Here is a 9,120-nt window from a genome sequence, read left to right as displayed (position 1 = left end):
ACTTTTTTATTTAATCACGTAACTTCTGCTTATTTTCTCTCTCTACTTTTTGTGGGTTTCTTTGACTTAATTTCACTAACCACTGAATCCCATTATATCACAATACCATATGATTGAATTTTTTTGGTACCACACGAAGGTATAATGAGTATATGGCTAAGGAACTCGTCACTTTCAGATAAGTGATTATCCCTCCCGATAAGTATGGTTTGGTATGTCATATGATTGAATTGAAGATAAGGAAGGAGTAACTGAGATTGCAATAGAACATGGGATTTCCGAGAATCACTATATTAAACTTTTGATTCCCGGAATAAAAGGGGGACATTTCAACGCTTCAGTTAATGTACGTATGAAGAAATTGTGTGTGTACTTATTACAGAAAGAGAGAGAGAGAAGGATGAACAATTGTTGTTTTTAAAAAATAAGGATCTGTCTATTTCATTCTCATTGTGTTATTTGATGAATCATATGATTGCTATTTTGCAAACAATTGTAATAATTATGTCTTAATATAATTTGTAAGTACAAAGAGCTCATACCAATAAGTTATGCTTTATGGTTGATAATAATAAGACTCTCATAATTGGAAGTTTAAGGATTGACGGGTCCAACAAGTAATATCATAGAAATTTTGAGGATGAGTTCAACAAGTAGTATTATAGTTGATTGAGACATAGTAAATTTAAGGATTAGTTTGGGAGTTGAATGTTAGAAGGGAATAAAGGGAAAGTGAAAGCTTGAGAATCATGAAATACACTTGTGTGATGATTCACTAGTTTTCCTTTTCATTTTCTTCCCCTCCCAAATTCAACTCCCAAATTCTCTTGTAAAGCAAATACAACTAAGGTAACATGTCAGTATTGTGAATTTTGTTTCCAGAAACAATACATTCTCTTGTAAAGCAAATACGATAATAGTTCAGAGTCACAATATACACGTTCAACTATATCTTCTCTCTACCAATAAGGCGATAATCTTGTGGTCTAAGGCTCAAGTGGATTCCATGGTCGATGGTTGGTTTCCTGATAGTGATATTTGTTAGGAGAGATAATCACGAACCCTAAAAGGATTAGTTCTTTACCAATAAAGAGATGAGAAAGTACTTTTGGTAGTACCAAAAAAACTCCAAGGATGATGGCCAAAACAATGATGTATGTGAAGAGTCAAAATAAAAACTTTCAAATTGCATGGCAACTTTGACATGGTTTAAAATTAAGTGTTTTCATTCATGTGAGAAAGAATTTGAGACATTGTTTGAAACATCATATCTTCGTTCTAGTTCTAATTCAACGTGTAGATAAATGAAGGAGATATTTAATGTCAAGACTCACAAATAATTGCAAAAGTCTTTAGTAGCACTTTTCAATTGCTCCGAATCTAACATGAATGTGATGGATTTTCTATTGTTTAAAATGAGATGGCGCTCCCCTCACCCCAATTTTCATCATATTTGTTGGACCCATATATGGCCTCTAATTAGTGATGGGTTTGATTGTTATCTCATTCATGAGAAATAGTAAAAACTAACAAATCACTTGTAAGTTAGACAAAACATCTTGAAACAAAACTGCAATGCTTTTGAGTTTTTCTACTTATAAAATCATTCATTTATCATCTTAAATATGAGTATCACACACTTAACTATTTGCTCCCCTAACATGTGTTAATAGTCCCTCAATGCTCCAAGAATGTAGACATGATTTACTGAACTTCGTTAACAAATCTATTTTTTTCTTTTCTTCATTTTTCTTTGCTATCTTATTTGATTATTTTTTACCAATGTTTTATAATAATCACTTCTATTACATCAACCATTGATATAACATAATCAATTGGTATATGACTCTTAAAATAGTATTCATGGTGGAGAAGTTTCATGAAATTGATAACTTTGATTGAACAATGTTTGTTGAATGCATTGTGCAAGATAAACCAAATGAATTGATACTTGACATCTTAATCTTAATACATGATAATACATCGATAGCTACTCAACACTTTAAAAGACAAATGTACAATAATATGTATTTTTTTATTTGATTGTTTATGGTCAAAGTTGTGTACATTTGCTTCCGCTCCATCAATAATATTATTAAATGCAATGTTCTCTACTGGGAAATTGACGTGAATAGATCATACGTTCGGTGTAGGTTTAAAAATATTTATGGAACTAGTGCAAATTTAATGGAAATCGTGGATGACGTCCATGACCTCCCCAAAGTCGTGGACCAACAATGCGAGATCACTTTATTGTGTCAGTGTTGACTGAAATCGTGGTCCCCGTCCACGACTTCCATGGCAATATCGTGGACGTACAACACGACATCCAACTCGTGTATAACGTGCGCGAGATCCAAACACGATATATACTCTCACCCTAGCTCAAATCCCACCGAACGAAGAAAAGAAAAATTGAGAAAAATTTAAGAAGTGTCATTATACAATGTAATTAAAAATATTGTTTTATTTTTAATTTCATTTACTTGTTTTAATTTTTATTTAATGATACTTTATATTTATGTAGATGGTCATTATTAGAGATATTCTTAGTGATTTTAGCGATGAAGAGGACATCGAGGTATGTGGTAGTGATGATGATGATGTCCAGATTGTTACTAGTGAACCGATTAGCATAACATATGTTATTCCTTCATCTTTTTTCGTTAATATTGATTATCATTCTGGACAAGATTTTCCATATAGAAGTAGTGACATAAGTAATGATTTTGATAATGATTTGTTTGTTGGTACGCAATTTGATTCAAAGGAAGCAACAATAAATGTTGTAAAACAATTTCATATTACAAATTCTGTTGATTACCATGTGGACGAGTCTAGGTCAGATAAATATGTTGCAAAATGTAAATATTATGGTGCTGAGTGTGAATGGAGAATTCGGACATCGAAAAGTGTGAAGCATGATATTTAGAAGATTATAAAAATTAGTGGAAGACACACTTGTGTATCCACTAATATTTCTCAAGATCATACGAAATTGAACTGATCATTCATCACAAACTGTATTATTCAATTAGTATCTTAAGACCCTGGTATACCAATTAAAGCATTAGTGAAAGAGATAGTCACTCGTTTTGGTTATACGATGACATATAGGAAGGCTTAGACTGCTAAACAAATAGCAATGTCCCAAATTTATGGTGATTGGGAGGAATCGTACGAGGAATTACCTCGTTGGTTGAATGATATTCAATATTATGCATCAAGTACAATTGTAAGATATTCAGCATCTAACCATGAAGAACATAATATTTTAATTCTTGATAGGGTATTTTGGGCTTTCAAGTCATGCATGGAAGGATTTACTTTTTCCACACCAATTCTTCAAGTGGATGGCACATTCTTGACTGTAAAATATACTGCAACATTGTTAATAGCTAATTCACAAAATGGTAATAGACGTATTTTTCCAATAGCATTTGCAATTATGGAAGGAGAGACCAAAGAAGCATGAGATTAATTTTTCTATAATCTTTAGACATATTTTACCCCACAACCGACATTTGTATAATATCATATAAGGGTATAGGTTTGTTGGGTGCACTTCGTAATGAGCTCCCACAATAGTGTAATGCACAATCTACATATTGCATCAGTCATGTTGCTAGCAATTTCAACAAGGAGTTCCAAGATAATGATATGGAAAAAAAAGTCATCGAAATGGGTATGCATTGAACTTGATGTGATTTATGTTAAATTATTTATTTTTGTGATTTATGTTAATATAGGTAAACTTTTTTATAGGGTATCAGTTGATGCGGCCTCGATTTGAGTGAATGCTTGTCGTATTGCGTCAAAAAAATCTAAGGGCAGCTGCTTGGTTAGACAACATCCCAAAAGAAAAATGGATGCAATCTTATGATGATGGGAGACGATACAGCCATATGACAACGAACTTGGGAGAATGTGTTAACACCATTTTGAAAGGATGAAGAGTCTTGCCCATTACTGTCATTGTTTGCCATTGTTAGAGCAACATATCATAGGTTGAATTTATGGTTTCTACACCATAGAAATGAAGCAAGTAATATGATAAGGGCAGGTCATATATATTGCGAATAATTGACTAAGGTGATAAATGAAAATAATCGAAAAGCTACATGTCAATTAGTACGTAGTTTTTCACATGAATCAGGAGTCTTGGAGGTTGAGGTTGAGGTTGCTGGTACCGGTGGGAGTCGACACTCAAGGATATACACAGTGAGACTAATCGAAAATTGGTGTGATTATGGGTAATTTCAATCACTTAGATTGTCATGCTCCCATGTTGTTCCTACATGTGTGTCATTGAACTTAGATTATGGCAATTTATCGGTTATAGAACTTATTGAAGGTTTATGGATATGAGTTTCAACTTATTGGTAATGAAGAATATTGGCATCCTTATTCAGGTCCAACCTTCATTCCTAATCCGCTTATGCGTAGGAACCGTACCGGAATACCAAAAACTATACACATTCACATTGAGATGAATGATTCTCAATCTCAACAACTTAAAAAATGTTGGCGGTGTGGGACTAAAGGACACAATAAGAAGAAATGTTCATTCAGAAATACGAAAGTCGGTCAAAGTTCAAGGCAAACCTAATTATGCAATATATTAGAATTTGTGTAATGTATTGAAATTCCAATTATGTAACATTAAGTTGTATAATGTATTAAAATCTCATAAATTAGTCTTATTATTTTAATTTATGCATTTCAAATTTAAATACAATAAATTCAAATTAAAAACAATAACCTACACACCATTAAAACCCACCAAATTCTTTAATAAATACAACCATTCAATTCCCACCAGAAAAATCTAGTTTTTCATTTACCTAGACATAAATCGTGGACCCCGTCCACGAGATTGGTGTAGGTTAAATGAAACTCATGGTCATCATTCACGAGTTCCAACCAGGTCACTAAAAACCCTAACCCTAATTAAATACAAAAAAATCTAATTAAATACAATAACCTCTAATTAAATACAATAAATTTAAATTAAAAATAATAAACTCAAATTAAATACAATAACCTACACACCATTAAAACCCACCAAACTTTTAATAAATACAACTCTTCAATTTCCACCAGAAAAACCTGGTTTTTCGTTTACCAAGACAAAAATCATGGACCCGTCCACGAGATTGGTGTAGGTTAAATGAAACTCGTCAATATCCACGAGTTCCAAGCAGGTACGTCACTGCTTTTGTGAACGGTCAGACAGTGACATAAATAACCTAGGAAAATTCAAAAGGTTTACATGGAAATTGTGGTCGTCACCCACGACTTCCATTGAAGTCGTACACCTCATCCACGAGATCGGCCCATGCTAGGGTACGGGCTAAGGAAACAAGCAGGACTAGGGCACGACTTCCACCACCTACTTTGAAGTCGTGGACCCATACACGATTTTTGCCGAAGTCATGGACCCCATAAGCAACTTCAGATCAGTATAAATATGTAGGTCATCCCCCTTCATTCTCACACTAACCGAATTCTTTAATCCTCTCACTCGAAATTCTCCCAAATCCTTCTCAATTTCCCAATTTATTTTCTCCAAAAAATGGAACATATTGGTCCAAGTCCCATTAACCCTATCCTACTTTCCCTTCTAAAAAACCATGTCTCTACCAACATTTGGAATACTAGAGAGGTTACATTTTGTGCAAGATACAATTTTTGGCAACATTTATCATTAGAATCGGGGTTACAAGTTATTCGTAACATCGTGTGTGGCCACATTCTAGATGTTGGATCAATTGGTATTAACAACCACCTAATTACTGTATTAATTGAGAGATGGAGGTCGGGAACTCATACTTTTCATCTACTTATTGGGGAGTGCACTATTACACTAGAAGACGTCTTATACCAGCTTAGTCTACCTATTAATGGACTCGTTTTTACTGGTATGACGAGCACAAATTGGGAAATGGTTTATCTCAACTTGTTGGGTGCTATCCCAACCAGTAAACAAATTATGGGCCAAAAGGTCCAACTGACTTGGCTAGACTCCACATTTGCTGAGCTCCCGGAAGGTGCTAATGATGTTCTTATTAAACAACATGCAAGAGCCTTCATAATGCGCATGATTGGAGGGTTCCTCATGCCAGATACATCAGGGTCACGAGTCCACTTGATGTACCTCCCATTGTTGGAGGACTTAACATGTACATACCAATATAGTTAGGGTTCAGCTGTATTGGTATGTCTATATCGATGATTATGTCATGCAGTGTTGATAAGTCATCAGATTGAAGTTGAAGGATTCTTGCTACTTGTATAGTCATGGGCATATGACCGCATCCCAATGTTTGCTCCAAGACTGCACGACGACAGATTACAAATATTTCCTTTAGTCTAAAGGTAAATATTTTTGTCAATTTCTTTGAACTTATTTATTCCAATACTATACTAACTTCATATAATTTTACATTTTAGGTGGTTGTAATAACCAATCACCACCAACATTCCTGGTCATGCAACCAACATAATAAGGTCAATGTTGGATCGCTTGCGCATTGATTAGGTAATTTATGTTATTAATTTATTATTCATTTATTTTTTCTTATTAATTTATTACTAATATTTTTTTTTGTTATTAATTTATTACTAACTTATTTTTATATGTCAGTTTGTCTAGACTTCATATAGGAACATTACCTTTGTGGACCCAATATTATATACAGATCGAGCATGTGTGCCACTCATCTACTTTGCAGTTGTTGAGTGGCATGCTACTGATCGGGTTATGAGGTAATTTGGTCTACAACAATCTATCTCAGAACATCCAATCAACCTAGAGAAACAACACAAGATGGATCTACATGGGAAAATTGAGTACAACTGGCCACAGAAGCATGACCAGTGGATTCAGATATGGAATAACCGGGAAAACTATGTGGTGAATTGTTTTCCCGATAACCAGCCTTTGTATAACTATTCGCAGTATATGTAGTGGTACTTACAAAGGACGATAAAACACATATCTTCAGACATAGCATATTCGGCTGGATCGGTAAGAATTTTAATATTTCTATTTCTAATTTATATTAAATTGTAGTAACATATTCATTATTATAATTTTTTCCACTTTTTTTAGTACAATTTTATTAGAATGATTCAGGATCGGTGTGCTCCTACAAACGTGTTTCCAAATCCGTTGCAGTCACTAAATGACATCTACCTAAACTACAATGAGATGATGGAAGCGTTTGTTCAACTACTTCCAATTGCATTCTCCCCAACTACTTATCAAGCTCCTCCTACACAATAGTTTGATATGCATGTTACACCTGAGTTTCAACAGCATTATGAGAGTCAAACTCAGACGGATACTTATCTGCAAACATACACTCAAACACTTGCTCCTCAATAACAACAACCATTCGAGTTTGATGGTTTTGGGGTAATGAGTGACTACTCTTTCTCTCACTTAGCATCTTCTTCACAATTTCAAGGAATGCCCTCAATGTTTGGCACAACTTCAAATACTTCATTATCGACATTCAACTCTCAACAATATTATCAACCAATAATGTTTTCACAACTTGACGAAGATGATGAAGATGACGAAGAAGATGAGAAGACCAACAACTGGTTAGAGGTAGAAGTGGACAACCAAGACAACATCAACCACAACAACATCTAAGAGTTCAACCACCTCGAAGGAGGAAGACACTTGGATGTGGAACATCATCTCATAGACGTCATTAGGAATTTGTATTATCCTTATTTTGTTTTTTAAATGTAATCATTTTCCAATTCGTACTACAATTACCAATTTCATTTACATAATTTAGTCTTATTATTTTAATTTATGCATTTCAATTTTAAACCACTAAGTAATAAATATTAAATAAATTCAAATTCAATTTTAAACCACTAATTTATGCATTTCCTAAAACTAACACTTTAATAAAATTATCAAATTCAATTTAATCTAACTATTTTGATTTAAACTTATTATTTTTATATACTAAAAAAAATCATAAATCTTAACTTATTTTTAAAAGCTCATACTATACTCAATAAAACTAACCTCTAAAATAATAAATAACCTAAATTAACCGTCTAAAATGAATATTTCAAATTCACCATGTCCCATCCGAAGTTGTGTTTGATGTACACGACAACGGAAGTCGTACTTGTCGTCCACGATTTCACTGAAGGAGAGAGAAAATCACAGAATCTCGTGTACGGGATGCACGACATTCCTTGAATCTTGCATTGTTGGTCCACGACTTTGGGGAAGTCATGAATGTCATCCACGATTTCCATTACATTTGCACCAGTTCCGTAAATATTTTCAAACCTACATCAAACGTGTGATAGTGTAATTTGACTACTATATCCATGTTAATTTTTCGTTCGCTACTAGTAAAACCAAAAAATGTTTAGTTTTTGTTTCTACGCAAGTGACAAATAAATGTAATGCAAATGTGAAGGATTATATAGTTTTATATATTTTTATCAAAACTAGTGGCATTATTATTACATTTTGACTATTATTACATATCATTAACTATTACATTAAAGATCAATACACTTTAAATATTAGTAACAAAGTCTGATAGACGAACAATGATATGTTGTCCTAAATTATATCATAAACTAATGAAAATATATCATATCAATTAAATATTTTAATATTTTTTATTATTTTTTATTGTCATTTACTTGGGACATACTTAAAACAACAAATAAAAACATGTGTGAAATTTAGTTAATTAACATGACTCTATAGACTACCAATATATATGATGAAAAGTCTTTATGTTCCTCGTCAAATAATGGAAGTTTTTAGTACTACGGGTGCATATTGCTCATCTTTATAATAACCATATTTTTACAGTTAAATTCTTCTTTTCTAAAGAAAGTTCCTTCAAATCAAACATTTAATCAAATACAAATGGGTGTTGGTTCAAGTGGTACATGTTTGATTTTCTTTAAGTAAGGTCTCATGTTCGAATCTTGTGGATGGAAAAAATAATTGTTGGGAGAGTTAGTCCTACATACATGTGGATGTTCCCAACTTGAACATGATTGTCTCTAGTGCGAGTATACCTGTGGGAAACCAAAAAAACATTTAGCCTTTGTTTGTTTGAG

The sequence above is a fragment of the Lupinus angustifolius genome, chromosome LG02 (genome assembly GCF_001865875.1).
Source record: "Lupinus angustifolius cultivar Tanjil chromosome LG02, LupAngTanjil_v1.0, whole genome shotgun sequence".
Lineage (NCBI taxonomy): Eukaryota > Viridiplantae > Streptophyta > Magnoliopsida > Fabales > Fabaceae > Lupinus > Lupinus angustifolius.
The sequence above is the reverse complement of the archived record's forward strand: the minus strand, read 5'-3'. Positions refer to the sequence as shown.